This window comes from Diabrotica undecimpunctata, chromosome 6 (assembly GCF_040954645.1).
Source record: "Diabrotica undecimpunctata isolate CICGRU chromosome 6, icDiaUnde3, whole genome shotgun sequence".
NCBI lineage: Eukaryota > Metazoa > Arthropoda > Insecta > Coleoptera > Chrysomelidae > Diabrotica > Diabrotica undecimpunctata.
In genome coordinates, this window is record NC_092808.1 from 107,033,003 (window position 1) to 107,048,477 (window position 15,475).

Sequence of the window (15,475 nt, forward strand, 5' to 3'; positions counted from 1 at the left end):
AGAACTTCCACATGATTTGCCTTTATCAGTATCTTATTTTGAAGGGATACTTCCGTTGTATTGACCACAAATTTCCTGAGGTTGGCCATACTTACTTAGACTGTGACAGAGATTTGGAAGAATAGAGGTTTTACGAAAACACGACACAGTATATGCACAAGATTTTTTTTTTTTTTTTTTAGCCCTTTTTCTATCCGAATTGTCGAATAAAGGCCTCTCCCATTTCTCGCCATTCATCCCTGTTGTGTGCTAGGCGTTTCCACATTGGTCCTGCGACTCTTTTGATATCGTCGCTCCAGCGCATTTGAGGTCTTCCTCTTGGTCTCTTCGCATCGTACGGTCGCCAGTTTCCGACTTCTTTGTTCCATCTACCATCTTCGAGACGTTCGTTGTGTCCAGCCCATTTCCATTTTAATTTAGCTGCTTGTTTCGCGGCGTCCTTTATTTTTGTTTTGTTCCGGATTGCTTCGTTCGTTTGCCGATCTATTAGTGAGATACCAAGCATCTGTCGTTCCATGGCTCGCTGAGTTTTTCGAATCTTGTCCATGTTCTTTTTTGTGAATGTCCAGGTTTGAGCTCCGTAAGTGAGAACGGGAAGGATACAAGAATCGAACACTTTGGTTCGAAGGTTTTGGGGTATCTTTTTGTTTTTCAGTATGTATGAGAGTTTTCCAAATTCGGCCCATCCCATTCTTACTCGTCTGCTTATTTCGGTAGTTTGGTTTTCTTTGTTTACCTTGATATTCTGACCCAGATATATGTATTCTTCTACATGTTCCACTTTTGTTCCTTGGAACAAGATACGCACCGGGAAATAATTTCAAAGGCTAGCCGAAAAAATCAAGTTATCGACATGAATCAACACTTTAGAAAGATTGCTGATCTTCCGCAAAAACTTCATCTTATTAATAGAAAAAGGGACGAACTAAATTAACCAGTCAGATTTAGAGACTGTATTAAATGGATAAGAGTAGAAGTGTATGGTTCCTATGTGTATAAAGAATCATATGACGAAACAGTTCCGTTTCGAAAAGTAAATATTCTTCAAAATAAGAATAGAGCAGGAGCGCCGGAGAATATTGAAACCGAAAGAATTCGGGAGAAATATGGAACTATCTCTGACGAAAAAAGAAAAATCTCCAAGAACAGCTGAAGTTTGTAAAACCTGAATATAGATATTTCTATGAACCAATCTTAGAAAAAAAAATAATGCATTACCTTATATTAAGCAACAATATCTTGTTAGCTGGTTAGATAAGTTTTTCCTTTAATACATGATTCTTCCATAAAACAGTAGTTGTTTTAATTTCTCTGGAATTTTACAGTGGATGAAGGTGTTATGTACTGTTTTTTTCAAATTTTGTTGAGACATAATTTTTTTTGTTGATTTTTTTTCCGTAAATAACATATTTCATATATTAGTAATGACAAAGAGAAGTTTTTATCTAATAAAAGTACATGTAATAGAAGTTTACAATGAAAAACTTTAACCTTCTTAACATATAAATCTGTCCCTTTTTAATTCTCCAACACTGACCGATGATTTTCATACCTGTTTGGCATATAATCCATGGGTTTGTATTTTTATTCCTATGGGAGTAGGGTGAACTCTTTGAAAAATCTGAAACTCCATTTTAACACTAAAAGATATTATTTTGAGTGATTTCAATTTGACCAGTTTACCTGCTGTTTGCAGATTACTGAAGATTTGCATTTGTAATGAGCTGCCAGTTGCAAACAAATTAAGTATAAAATATTTTTTTCCTACTACACTTTCATCGTTTTTATCTATTATTATCTTTTTGTAACTCATTTTTGTTTTGTTTCCCTTCTCTTTTCTCTAAACTTAATTTTTGCTTCTTTTTCTTTTATTAGTTGTTGGTTAGTTTGGCGTACTTATTCTATTTTCTTCTTTGATTAATTTAATTATTTCTAAATTCTGTTTATATTCTTTTTTATCTGTTTTATTTCAGATTCTAGGTTATTTATAATGTTAGATCTCTATGATTATAATTATTTCATCTAATTTTTCTACTTTATTATACTTTTTGTTGTTGCAGTTTGAAACGTTTTTTATTCTAATAAACGGTTTACATTTGATTTTGTTACAGCGTACCATCATTCGCTGATATGCATATTTCTGCCTCTTGGCTTCTTCAGAGCGAACTCATGGCAAGCTCTAACGAAATAAAACCCTCTCGGACTTTAAAAGTAAATATTCTATTGTCTATTTTATTTTTATTATTTTACTCTAGTATGGAGTTTTAAACTCTGCCTGTGTTAAGTGTGGGTTGAACTGATTAGTTTTACACCTGATACAGCGGTCCCAAGCCCTGATAAAAGAGGAGGGGAGAGGAATAACACCTCTATAAAAAACCAGGGTTCAGCTGGCCCGGCTGATAGCACCCTGTAAAATCCCCTTATCTAGGGTTACAGATAAACCGAATGATTGCCGGTATAAGCAATCTCCCACTTACTGGCCAACGGCTTCGGGCGGATGAGTTGGTGAGTAGTAGGGCACTCTGTTGTCCTGAGACCGAGAAATCGGTATCAAAGGCAGAGGAACCAAGAAATGGTCAACGGCATCAGGATGTAAGAGGCCAGGAAAAACCACTACATTAAAGATCCTTGTGGATATCTCTAGTACATCTTCCCATGACAGAGGAAGTAAGTATGCATACTTTTAATGATCATGGACTTCGGAATCCAAGATCCGGCAGGGGAGGAAGATCACAACCAGACCACGGGGCCTCTCAGGTCGTAAACCCACGAAAACCCCGTGTCGTGGAAGTCCACAAGATAGCTACGTGGAACGTCACAACTATGTTTGAAGGCGCGAAGCTACACAGTATTCAGCTGGAAATGGCCAGACTAGACATTCCTGTCCTAGGTATCTGCGAGACGAAATGGCTAGGGTCAAACATATTCGAGAGCAATGGAGGAGAGAAGAGAGGAGAGGAGAGAATAATACAGTTCTGCCAAGAAGAGAATTGCATTATAGCAAATACTGTTTTAACATCCTAAAAGACGACTATATACCTGAAAATCTCCAGCTGATCAAGAAGGAAAGGTAGTCAGAAATCAAATCGACTACATTATCATTAACAGAAGGTTTAGAAACAGTATTACATCTGCAAAAATATTCCCAAGTGCAACTAATCATAATCTGCTCTGTGCTGGATTCAAACTAAAATTAAAAATAATAAAAACTCCAACAGCTCAGAAAAAACCTAATAATAAATATTATTATTAATATTAATAAAAACATAATAAGAAATGCCGAAATAGCAGATGAGTTCGGAAATAAGATAAACCATGAAATTAAAAAACAGCTAGAAAGATCTGAACAAGAAAATATCGTACAAAATATAGATATAATGAATTCCGCCATGGTTACCATAGCAGACGTTTTGAAACCAGAAAAAGAGCCAGTAAAGAAAAAGGATTGGATGACCGATAACATACTAGAACTTATTCAACAAAGAAGAAATTGTAAAAATAAAGATGAGACTCGATATAGAGCAATATATCGACAAATAAGATACGAGGTTAAGCGAGAAAACGGGGCCTGTATGGAACAGAGATGTCGTGAGGTGGAGGAACTACAAAGAAAACATGACGAGTTTAATATACACAAAAAACTTAAAGAAATTACCTACACTCAGAGAAAAAGAACTCACTTTATGAGAAACTCCAAAGGTAAAATTATTCTCGACTTAAACGAAAAAAAGGAAGAATGGACCAACTACATAAAAGAGCTCTTCCTGGATACGAGGCCACCACTTAACATCACAAAGTATACCAATACTGGTCCTAGTATTTTAAAAGCAGAATTAGAGAAAGCCATCAAACAAAGCAAAAATACGAAATCTCCAGGCCAAATACTATCAGACTGGCTCAAACTTCTACACGACGACAATGTCTCAGAACTAACAAACATTTATAACCACATATACGAAACTGGAACACTGCCGCGAATATGGTTGGAGTCTACATTTATCCCACTTCCAAAAAAACCTAATACATCATCATGTAAGGACTTTAGACTAATTAGTCTCATGAGTCACTCTCTCATGCTACTTCTTAGGACAATTCTTAATAGAATCAAGCAGAAATGGTAAGACTTAATGGGAAATAAACAATTCGGTTTCAGAGAAGGATTGGAAACAAGGGAAGCTTTGTTCTCAATGCTAACACTACTTCAACGATCATGGGAAGTACAGAAACCAATTTATATATATTTTATAGATTTTGAGAAGGCGTTTGATAGGGTTCAACATGGTAGGCTGTTCGAATATCTAGAAATGATTGGAATAGATGATAAAGATCTGAGACTTTTACAACATCTATATTGGAATCAAGAAGCTTCTATTCTGGTACACGGCAAAGAAACAGACACAATTTGTATTCAAAGAGGTATTAGACTGGGTTGTGTGTTGTCCACAACTTTGTTTAACGTTTACTCAGATATAATTTTTGACGAAGCCTTCGAAGGGCAATGTGGAGTTCGAATCGGGGGAAAAACTATTAACAACATCAGATATGCAGATGACACCGCGATCATGGCTGAAAGTATCGAAGATCTTTAATTCCTTATAGATCGAGTCACTAGAGAATGCTCTAATAACGGACTTAGCATAGATACAACAAAGACAAAGTTACTTGTGGTTAGTAAACAAGACCTCGGCGCTATATAACTAATTGTCAAAAATGAACCGATAACAAAAGTTAACCATTTTAAATACCTAGGATGTTGGATAAACGAGACACTAAATCCGGATGAAGAAATTAAAACTCGTATAGAAATTGCAAGAGGAGCATTTATGAAACTTAGATCTATTCTGTGCAATTCTCAGCTGAACTTACAGTTGAGAATTAAGTTCCTAAAATGTTATGTGTATCCTGTATTACTGTATGGATGTGAAACCTGGATTATTAAGGTTAACATGATGAACAAATTAGAAGCCTTCGAGATGTGGTTATATCGTAGAATGCTCAGTATATCATGTGTTTAACACATTTCAAACAGAGAAGTCTTGAACAGAGTAGGTCAAGGTGAAGGCGACTTAATAAAGATGATAAAAAAGAGAAAACTCGAATATCTGGGGCATATAATGAGAGGAAGCAGATACAGGATAATGCAGTTGATACTCAACGGAAAGATTGACGGAAAAAGGGGAATTGGTAGGAGAAATACTCATGGCTCCGAAACCTTCGTCAATGAACTGGCTTATCAGCAGATAAATTATTACATGCCGCGCAAGATCGAGAACGATATGGCAAATCGTCATGGAAGCTACCCACGCATAAAACTTGGGCACGGTACTCAAAGAAGAAGAACATGGAGTATTAGGAAATTGTTTTCACGAAGGGATTTCTGTCTAGACAAATTGGCATGACGTGGATACAATTATAAATCTCCATGCCAATGCATTTGTCGACTGCTTGCATTGCAACGTTTAGAAAGCACAGATTTAGGCTGAATCCTGAATTCGATTTCCGAATTATATTTATATCTTGTTTTTTATTCTTTTTAAATACATTTTCTTCCTCTTACTGATTTCTTCTCCGCTTTATTTTATTTTTATTTAATTAGATTATCTTTAATTTCTTTGAAAACTTTGAGGCAGATCTCCGGTACAGTCCAAGCGTACAGTGCATTGTTGTCGCGAGCTACTATATTTCAGCTATAAACCAGTTACCCGTACTGCATTTCTTTATACCCGTAATATGTTTAGTTTTTGATTTGGTTAATTACTTCATAACTAATATTGAATTTTTGTTTCAATATTGTAAATTAATTTTCAATAATTGTCTGAAGATTTCTAAAGTCGGCTGTGTCTATTTTTTCGGTTATTATAAGTATGTAATTAATATTTATAATAGTATTCTGTTATCTGTTTCCTTGATTGTTTTTGCGGGTAAATTTAAGTTCCTTGATAATGAGTTAATAATGATTATTTATTTTACTAATTATTCTGATGGCCAAAAAAATGCAACACCTAGAAGGACAATGTTTTTTAAGTATTTATTTATGGAAGTATACATTGTAATATTATTATTATTAATTTGGCAATATAAACAAAATTTGCAACGTCATTTTCGTCAAAAAAATACTATTGAGTGGCTCCTTATTGTTTTTATATACACTCAGTTACTCTATGCGACATTTCTACAGATTCTTCTTATGGCTTACCACAGGTCTTTTAAGTTTGCTGGAGGACGTGGCAATCGATTTAGGTTTTGACTTATCATATCTCACACACGTTCGATAGGTGAAAAATCAGCTGATCTTGATGGCCACTCCAAAGCCTCTATATAAAATTCTTTATAAGTTCGTCTCTCATCTAGAAAACGTCTTAGCCTTATGCAATCATCAAAGCCACCGAAACAATACCTAGATTCATCTCTGAAGCAGACAAAACTCCATTGGCCATTTCAGTTTTGCCGAGCTCTGCACTATTCTAAGCGTCGAGCCGTATTATGTTGTGGTGTCAAAGGTAACATCAAAAGCGATCGGTAAGCTCTCAGTCTTATTCCAAGTAATCTTTGATAAACTGTTTTTCTTGAGACTACTCTTCCTGTAGCTGCAACTAAATCATCTCTTATTGGATGTACACTGTCCCATTGACAGTTATTTGATAAAACTTTATACTACTACTACTACTAAACTATATCAAATAAAGCCAACACGTACAACAATAAACTCTTTAAGCTATACGGAGTAGATTAGGTATATTTGTAAACTAAGGAGGTGAAGTTGGTTTGACAGCAATAGTTTCTTTACATTTTTGCCAGAAACCTATTTCCTTTGGAGCGATTTAATAGACTACTTATGTCTCTGCCCAGATAGATGTAGCTCTGTACATTCTGAAGTGTGATTTTATCTATATTAATATCGGTTGTAATTTGCTCTTGTGAGATATAACTTTAGTTTTGAGGTCATTGTTTTCAAGCCTATCTTGTGGCTTTCTTTTCTGAACAGTCTATTCTTCAGTAATGTTAGTTGGTTTTCTGATTCAGTTAATATCACAGTATCGTCCTCGTGCCTTATATTATTAATGATGATTCCATGTATTGTGACATCTTCTGAACGCCGCACAGTCGGATGAATTGCTGAAAATGTGGCCAGAGGTCTAAATGTGTATCAATTTTAATATGAATGTATAACCTACTATAAGGTTTTCAACCTTGTTGATTACAAATATGATGTCAAAATTGAAAAATTCAAAATGGCCGATCCAACATGGCGGATCAAATTTCATATATTTCGAATTATTTGAACATAAATAAGCACTGCAAAGTTTTTGACCCCGCGGAATTCGAATTGTGATATCAAAATTTGAATATTCTAAACGGCAGATCCTAAAGGGCGAACGAAATTTATGAAAATTTAGAACAATTAGACGTACCAGTGTACCTAATTTAACCCTAATAACCCTGACGTTCTATATGTAGGACGCTAATTTCAATAATTTTTGAACACGGCCCTGTTTAAATTAGATAACGCCGTCTATCACAAAATGTTACTCAAGGACAAATCGTCCCTTTGTTGTTTAGTTTGTTCCTATCGCTTGAAACGTCTACTTGTGGTGCAGTTGTAAAAAACGTAAAATATGACTGAGCATGGAATCAGATTTGCAAGGTAAGAAATGAATATTAAACTTTTGATAAAATATACTTTTTTATGATGTTATTTGTATATAAGTGTTCATTTTTCCAAATCGTGAAATAATTTTATCCAAAATGTTTGCCAGGTGGTGATAAATTTGACCGTCCTACATGTAGGATGTCAGGATTATGTACTATTATGGCATGAAAATTATAATTTTGAGTAATTATTGTAATCATTGGATTTCTTTGTTTATTTTACTTAGTATTTAGCCCAAAAGAATTTGTTGATAGTGTTATGAATATACTGCTTTTATTGTTTCAGGGGTTTTTCTTTACATGAGGCCTTGGAGATGTTAGAAGAAGATGAATTTCCTCATTCTCAAGCTAATATAGTTCTCTTACCTCCGGAAGATGCCGCTGAAACAGATGAGGATTCTGGTGATGAAGAAAACGTGTCTCCGGATAATTTGTCTTCAAATATGTTGAGAACAGTAGCTGAAATCCATGTACCTCGTTCGGTTGACTCAGACTCGGATGATGATATTCCATTATCAAATTCTGTTAAATCTGAGAAAGTTTTGAAAATTCCACGGCAATACCACTGGTCTGAAGTAGCAACCACCTCAGAGGAAGCAGAAATACTTGATTGGTCAAAGGATAATGATCTCAATATTGATACAGAAGATACTCCCATAGACTGGTTCATGAAGTTGTTCGATGAAGAAATTTTTGATTTACTGGTTGTCGAATCCAATAGATATGCAAGTATGAAAACTAAGAAAAATAAGCCTACATGTATCGAAGAAATCAAAGTATTCGTAGGAATTCTTATTCTTAGTGGTTATGCTCAATACCCAAGGAAGAAGATGTATTGGGAAAAGGATAGAGACGTCTGTAATTCCTTAGTTTCTGGGGCACTTGCTAGGGATAGGTTTGATTTTATAATGAGCGTTCTGCATATAGCCGATAATAATAATTTGGATCATTCTGATAAATTCAGTAAAGTTAGACCTCTCTTTAGGTTACTAAATCAAAATTTTTTAAAACATGCAGTTTTAGAAGAGAACCACAGTGTTGATGAAGCCATGGTTCCTTATTTCGGGCGTCACGGCTGTAAACAGTTTATAAAGGGTAAACCGATAAGATGGGGATATAAACTTTGGGTTGGATGTAACAAAAATGGGTACGTAACGTGGTTTGAGCCATACCAGGGAGCATCAACACACGTATCGCCTAAATACAAGGATTTTGGTGTCGGTGTAGGTGTGGTACTCAGTTATGTTGACATTCTTAGATCAAAGTGGGAGCTGAAAAAATTTCATTTATTTTTTGATAATTTTTTTAGTACAATGCCTTTATTTGAAATGCTGACAGAAAAAAATATCTGAGGAACAGGAACCATAAGAAGTAACAGAATACCAAAAAATCCGCTGAAATCGGCAAAGGAGTTACAAAAAGACAAAAGAGGTTCGTACGATGCTAAGTTTGACGGTAATAAGAAATTGACAATTGTCAGCTGGCACGATAATAGTGTTGTATCGCTCTGCTCGAACGCAGTTGGTACGAATCCTATTCATCAAGTAAAGCGATATTCGCGACAAGAAAAAAAAACGATACTTGTTCCTCAACCATTTATGGTAAAATTATATAATCGAAATATGGGCGGCGTAGATCGATGCGATCAAAACGTAAGTTTATATAGAACTGGTATTAGAGGAAAAAAGTGGTACTTCTGTTTGTTTACTCACTGTATCGATTTGGCTATACAGAATGCTTGGCAACTACATCGAAGCAATCAGGGCACTTTGGATCAATTAGCTTTTCGACGACGCATTGCAACTTCACTTCTTCAGCTTTATACAAAAGCGACTTCATCTTCTTGTGGACGGCCAAGTCGAAGAGAAAATGCCGATTCTCGTTTCGATGGAATGCATAATTATGTGATTGATCAAGAAAAACAAACTAGATGTCGCTACTGCCATAAAAAAACAACTACAAGATGTCAAAAATGTGATGTTGGTATCCATGTACGCTGCTTTGTGAGTTACCACACAAATGGTAGTGCTTGATCCTGACGTCTTAGATGTAGGACGCTAATTTTTTTTGTGTACATTGCGATTTTTTGCAATATTATTACAGTAATGTATTCAAGTGTTCCAAATAAAACATATTAATAACAAAAAATTGCAGTTTTAATACTATTTCTCATGTCAGGATTATCTGGGTTAAGGTTTTTTACTTTTCTAAATACGAATTTGATATAAAAAAAAGTGAAAATCTTAAAATGCCGGATCCAAAATGTTTCAGTTGTAATATTAATAAATGTGTAATAAAAAATATTTAATATTTTTTAACAAGTGTAAATATTTCTTGGTAAGCTTAAGAAATTGCAATCATCAATAAATATAATTTATATACATGAACAAATTTCTATCCATCTTATGGCTCTACAGACAAATTCGAGCCCTGGCTCATCAAACCTCTCCATCATCAAACCTCTCCATCATCAAACCTCTCCATCCGTTACGGTTTGTAGCCATTTTTCTCCACGATCGACTGCTATCTCAAATGAATTTATTTATTTATGTAAAATGTTAGAAATAATACAATTGTATCCAACAATTTTTTCTAATCTTTGTGTTTTTCAAGTCAGTTGTGATGTGTAAGCGTTTTTTCAGGTTAATCTTCAAAATCGCTAATATACCGCTGGAGTCTTCATCTGTAGCTCCATACAAATCCTTTTCTGAATCATCATCAGTGTCTAAAGCAATTCGAATGGGGTCTAAGAGAGCTCTCGCTTCTTGTAATAAGCTTTTTCTGATAGTTTGCCTATTGGTAATAATGCTGATCGGTGAGCTTCGGTGGGCATATTGTACCAGGGGTATAGTTGAACAAAATACCTGGCTATTTCTGTAGTATACCAATTTTTCTATATCCATTTGTTCACCGCTCGAAATTGTCGGTAAAATAAATCATCGTTTTTTCAAGCGTAAAGCATTGAAAATCAAAGTACGTATGAGTACCTTCCCATATCGGTTGGCCCAATAAGAAATATATTGATAAGAAAATTACATTTTAGAGAACAAAAATAAAAGCGCAGCGTAAATTTTAGAAGTTTTAATGCATCGAACAACATTTTTGAATTTCCTAATTAAGTATAGAAAATATTTTATAACGTAATGAAAACTATTGATTAAACAGAATATGTAATATTAACAAAAAAAATGTGAAAGTTAACCACTGAGTTACATCCCCTTTATTTTTTATAACATCCACAATTCTTCTAGGCATAGTTTTTACCAAGTTCTGACAAAATTCTAATGTAAACGAATCCCATATTTCTTGCAATTTTTCCTTCAATTCGCTGACGGACCTGGCAGGATTTTTCTCAATGTTTTTCTCAAAGTCGGGACTGTTAGAAATCCATTTCAGAGGTGGTATGCCAATCACTTTAAATCACTTTTTTGAGCTATGACAACCTGCGCCGTCCTATTGGAAGACAAAATCTTCCACTGATATTAAACGGTGTTCCATAATCGGTAAAAGAGATTCTTCTAAAATATTCAAATATTTGTCCGTTTTTACAATCCCATCGATAAAATGTAACTTTGCCACACCTTTCGACGACATGCTGCCCTGTCGTTTCCGGTGTAATTAATAAACGTATGAAAAGTCGATAGCATCTTGGTGCAAGTTTCCATGTTTATTAATGTCTCTAACTATTGCGCAATATGTTGCAATATTGCGTAGTTAGCCGGTACGCTCTTATTGTGGCATTGTCTTGAAAAAGACAATGCCTTTATGGTTTATTTACTTTGTAGAAATAAAACACAGGTTTTCTAAGAAGAAAAAAACTCAGCTTCAGAGTCTTAGAAAATTCGCAGAGCCCTTCGAGCAAAGTGCTCTAGGGAGCTACCCTAGACGGGTAAAACCATACTATACACTGTCTTGGAGATCCGAAAATGTCCCATATTTAAAGATAAATTAACTTTTATATGAAACTTTTTCATTTCTCAACCAATTACATTTAATTATAAGTTCCAGAAGGAAGGGCGATGCACATCGAGGTGCGTGATTGGTGGCACCTGATGACACCCCAGATCATGACAGATGCAGGAAATTTGACTTTTCTGTTCAGACAGTCGGGATAAAAAGCTTCATTTTCACTGCGAATGACGTGACTCCTATTATCTCCGACACACACTTCAAATCTGGACTCATCGTTCCATTGTATTGAATCCCATTGCGACTGAGTCCAATCTTTATGCTCTTTTGACCATCTTAGTCTATTTTTCTTTCGTTGTAATGTTAAAAGTGGCATTTCCTTAGCCTAGAATTAAATAAAATTTATTAAAAACAATTCGTAGTAACTTTTTCAACTATAAAACTTACTTTCTAAGTACCAAATCTTAATTTGTTTGCCTCTCAGTAACATGCTGATTTAGAAACGTGTCTTCCAATAACTTCACTCCATAAAACGCTTAATTCTATATAATTTACTCGTCGATTATTCACTATAATGCGTCTTAACGCCCTTCGATCTGCTTCGGTTATTTTACTTTTTCGTACATTTCTAGGTTTTGTGACGACCGAACCTGTAGTTTTGTATCTTCTGACTATATTTCTTACACTATAGCGTGACAATTGCAGCATATCCGCGATTTTCGAATTGGATTTTCCAGAATTAAAAAAAAATCTAATAATGATTGAACAAATTTTCTCATCGATAACTTTACCTCGACCCATTGTACAATCCACAAACGGCAAAAAGCTTTACAATACTACAAAATACATTTGATATTAACTGACAATATTATTGTTTTGATGTTATTTTTCCATAGCTACCTCTGGATTTAACGTAATTATGAAAAAATCAACGTATGTTGACATAAGTGGATGCATAGCCAGGGTTTAGTGAATTTTTTTTTTATTGTTGAAAATAAATAAAAAACCATAAGGGTAATATTTTTAATAAATATTAATAAAAATGCCATATTAACTAATATGGGAACTTATAAAAACATGTAGAGTATAATTTGTTTATGGTAATCGACTTAAACTGCAAATTCCATAGGTGGGCCAACTGCTATGGGAAGAGGCTCGTACATGAAGAAACATTATCCATGTTTTATATCTGATGTATCACTGTAGAGAAAAAGTTCGTCAACGTTTAAAGGCGCACTACCTATTACGCTAAGCTGGTCCCATGCCTGACTAACGAAAACATGCCTTGCCTTGACCTATTCTGCAACTTTCAAATTAATGTTTCTATGACCGGAATTCAATAGTGCCAAGCTTCCCGTAGACAACTTCATAGCTGAAAATTTCTATAAAAAACTTTGTTCCCGGGACTTTTGGCCACGTTTTCAATATTTTGTCCCACTGTGAGCCGTAGCGATCTGATAGTGTTGTTTGTTTTAACGCCGTCTGTGTGGTTCCAGCATATAATGTTACTAATGATGGTACAAGTATTTTCCAATATCATAACCGTAAACTGTAAACGCACTCTAATGCGTTTTAAAATTAAAAAGAAAATTAGTTAATAGTTGACTGACTCAAGATTTCATTTAAAACGTTTAAGAATTTTATATTTATAAAATCAAATTAAGTAACTTTTATAAATTTAACATACTTAGTCAAGTTTCCACTGGTGCTTTTTCTCTTAATAGTAATACAATATCTTAATAATAATATATTTATAAAATGAAATGGCGAGTATTAGGCCCTGTATTGCTATAATACAAAAGAGAAACGGCCTTATTTGTTAAATAAGGGGGTTACTTTCTATTATAATATACAATGTCTGGCAATGGCTAAAATTTATAAATTGGGTTTTGAATTGGTACATTTATTTACATGGGCGCCCGTATATCAAAATCCAGGGGGGGGGGGCAAGTCAACTCAAATTTTTATTTTGATCCATACAACTTAATAAAAACTAAAATAGCCGATTGCAAAAATGCAAAAATATAAACATGATTTACAAACAGTAAAGAAATACCAGAAAAGTAAAAGTAATCTTAAACAAAAAATTATTAACAACATATTTTATGGTATGACTTTATACATACAAATTTTATTATACAAAATTTTTTATGTAGGAATAAAAAAATCAATTTTAAGCAAGGATGTTAAAAAATAGTAATAAAAACAGTAGGTACTCTGAGATACGAAATGCAACACAAGCAATAGTATAGTTTAAATAATATGTAAGTAACATAATATCTGAATTGAAAAATTTCTTTTACTAGGAAATTAAAACAAATATTCAAAACTGTACTACGTTGAAAGGGTTAGGGTAGGGTGTACACCCTTCTACTACCATGCTTAGCCGAAATTGCATAAATAGTCAAATGTGTGCAATCTTCAAATACTTCGCTGGGTGCCAACTTATTTATATTTGACATTAAAAATTTGTACTATGTTGTAACAATTGAAGAAATTTAATTAAAAATTTATTTGTTATAATTTATTATAAAAAAATTAACATTTTTTTTCAGTTAGTATTGTATGTATTATAATTTATTGAAACGAATAATTTCCCAATAGAATCTAAAATGGTAAAATGTTAAACCCAACAAAACGTAAAAAGTAAACTTGATATTGAAGGCTAGTGCTCTGTTTCTTGTGAAAATAAAAACTGAAGGTTTCTGGGCTTTTGTCACAACTCATCTATTACTTTTTTAATAAAATTATTTCAATTGTTTTCTATTTTATTTCTATGAACGCTTATCATACATAGTCCATCTAATTTTTGTTCACTTATAGTGGACCTAATCCAGGTTTTAACCCTTCGAAGAGTTGAAAATGATCTTTCAATCGTGCATGTAGTGGGAGGAAGGCACAGAGAAATTTCTATATCTTGGGCTATAGCTGGGTAAAATAAGCAATGGTCTAGTAGCTCTATCATTGAAATATCTTCTACATCTAAATTGGTTTGATTTTTCCAATAATAGAGCCACAATGATGCCTGTTCTTTTAGATTAGTAATTTTGTATAAATTATTTATGATTTCTATTATTTTGGCGAGGTCTTCTTCAGTTAATTTTATTATGTTTTTGGGATGCAAGTTATACAATAACATACCAGGATTATTGTCTTCTGAAAATCTGACACCAAGAGAACTAATTAAAGAATCTAGGTACGGAATAAATAATGACACTCTAAAAAAGTCTTCAGCGGAATTAATCGCATGGTTTGACCGTTGTGTTTGCTTTCTAGAAGCGATTCGTGGTTTTTCAAGGGTAATACTTAGAGATTCGGCATCATTTGTACTCTTTTCAAAAATTGTTTTAAAAGTTGTTTCCGCTTCTTGTCTGTGCTTTGTTATCATATAAAGAAATAACTGTATATGGTTTTTAACTGCCAGCATATCTATTGATTTAGTTTGTAAAATGTTTACTATGGGTTCTAAGAAAGAAGAATATTTGGAAATCAAATTTAGGGAAATTATAAAAGTGGAATCAGATGTGGCACATGAAAGCTGCTGTGCTCTTGATCTTGTTGAGCAATTAAATTTGTTATCTGCTATTATTGTTTCTAAAACATTTTTGATTTCAATAAAATTTACTAGGCCACTATACCAAATATTTAAGTCAAACAAGTAAAAACGTGTAGCATTTATTAAGCGGATATTTTTTTGTGAGAGTAAATTTTGCATTTGACATGGGACGAAATAAAGTTTAAAATTGTTGGTACAGGTACACTTTCTACCAATTAAGGCTTGATACCTACATCTCAAAATCCCTCTTTGCATTGTACAATATTATTATGGTAGGTAGCTACATTCGAGGCATTGTTAAGGAAGTACCTACCGCATTTCTCGGTATTTCGCTAGTTAGTTTCCGGTTGTTTGCTGTTG

At 33.9% G+C, this 15,475-nt stretch overlaps 1 protein-coding gene across 1 annotated transcript in view; it reads right to left on the reverse strand.

Moving 5' to 3' along the window:
- The window catches only part of LOC140443697 (cAMP and cAMP-inhibited cGMP 3',5'-cyclic phosphodiesterase 10A-like), a 168,241-nt gene that overhangs the window by 20,567 nt on the left and 132,199 nt on the right, over positions 1-15,475 (reverse strand). The window lies entirely within an intron of this gene.